A 1,943-nucleotide genomic window follows, 5' to 3' on the forward strand; every position below is an offset into this window, starting at 1 on the left:
CTCAGGTTTGTTTGTTTGTTTGTTTTCTATTTTTCTTTCTGGACTTTTCGTTTTTGGGATGTTTGACTTAGATTGATTGATCAATCCTCTGATTTCATTATTTCTTTCTTCTTCTTCTACTTTAGTTGAGAGAATTCCTTAACCATATCTTTTCGCTCTTCTGTGGATTTTGTATTTCTGCTATCTTATTCTTAATTTCCAAGAATTCTTTCCTGTTACCTGAATGTTCTTCTTTGTTAAAATACACCTAAAAGCCAGACACAGTGCCTCCTGCTTATAATTCCAGCACTTTGGGAGGCTGAGGTGGGCAGATTGCTTGAGTCCAGGAGTTTGAGACCAGCCTAGGCAACATGGCAAAACCCCATCTCTTACAGAAATACAAAAATTAGCCAGGCATGGTGGCGCATGCATGTAGTCTCAGCTACTTCGTAGGCTGAGGCCAGAGGATCATTTGATCCTGGGATGCTGACATTACAGTGAGCCAAGATTGTGTCATTGCACTCCAGCCTATGTGACAGAGAGTGAGACCCTGTCTCTCTCTAACACACACACACACACACACACACGCCTCTAAAATATGGAATGTTTCACACACTGGAATTCTTGGGCAGGGGTCATGCTAATCTGTATTGTACCAATTTTAGTACATATGCTGCTGAAGCGAGCACCATGATTTTATTTTTAAATGTATGCATCTGAGCGTACTCACCACCCAGAATTCTCTTGTTTTATTTCTCAGTTTATATCTCTCCCCAAAATTATTCTTACTTCTGCCATTATAGATTTGTTTTGCCTTTTTTTAAACTTTATATAAATGAAATCCCGCAGGAGCTTTTTGTGTCAGGCGTCTAACCAGTTCTGAGATTCATCCACATTGTTGCATGTACCAGTTGTATGTTTTTTATTGCTATGTAGAATTCTAGGCCAGGCGCAGTGGCTCATGCCTGCAATACCAGCACTTTGGGAGGCCGAGGTGGGCGGATCACTTGATGCCAGGGTTTGAGACCAGCCTGGCCAACATGATGAAACCCCGTCTCAACTAAAACTACAAAAATTAGCTGGGTGTGGTGGTGGGTGCCTGTAACTCCAGCTATTTGGGAGGCTGAGGCAGGAGTATCACTTGAACCCGGGAGGTTGCAGTGAGCCAAGATCATTCCACTGCACTCCAGCCTGGGTTACAGTGCAAGACTTGGTCTCAAAAAAACAACAAAAAAAGAGAATTCTATTATATTTACATACCACAATTTATCAGTAATGCCTGTATAAACAACTGGATAATTATCAAATTGTCCAGTTAATCATCTTATCTGAAGAGCTTGTAATTAGGCCAGGCACAGTGGTGCATTCTTGTAATCCCAGCACTTTGGGAGGCCGAGGCAGGTGGATCACCTGAGGTCAGGAGTTCGCGACCAGCCTGACTAACATGGTGAAACCCCGTCTCTGCTAAATACAAAAAAAGAAAAAGCCAGGCGTGGTGGAGCATGCCTGTAATTGAAGCTACTTGGGAGGCTGAGACAGGAGAATCGCTTGTACCTGGGAGGTAAAGATTGCAGTGAGCCGAGATCGTGCCATTGCACTCCAGCCTGGGCAACAAGAGCAAAACTCCATCTCAAAAAAAAAAAAAAAAAAAAAAAAAGCTTGTAATTAAAGTATTAATAATATACCAACAACATATTTCATATTTACCTTGCTGCTTAAGCCAGAAACCTAAGAATCTTTTTTTTTGAGACAAGAATCATTTTTGACTGCTCTTCTCACATACCACTTGCAGTCTTACCAGAAAATTCTTTCATATTTGTGACCTACATCCAGCCATTTCTGTCATAACTCTTTCTCAGAATTTTGCACAAACCTCTAAACTACTTATACTTTCTTGCCCTCTGGTCTGTTCTCCAGGCAGCAGCCCAAGGAACCCATTCTCAGTGTCTCTTACCTGCTCTCAA

At 41.7% G+C, this 1,943-nt stretch overlaps 1 pseudogene; it reads right to left on the minus strand.

Annotated features, from left to right (window-relative positions):
- Positions 1-571: 571 nt before the first annotated feature.
- On the minus strand, positions 572-668 carry LOC115900553 (annotated as a pseudogene).
- Between the last annotated feature and the right edge of the window lie 1,275 nt (positions 669-1,943).

Source organism: Rhinopithecus roxellana, chromosome 11 (assembly GCF_007565055.1).
Source record: "Rhinopithecus roxellana isolate Shanxi Qingling chromosome 11, ASM756505v1, whole genome shotgun sequence".
NCBI lineage: Eukaryota > Metazoa > Chordata > Mammalia > Primates > Cercopithecidae > Rhinopithecus > Rhinopithecus roxellana.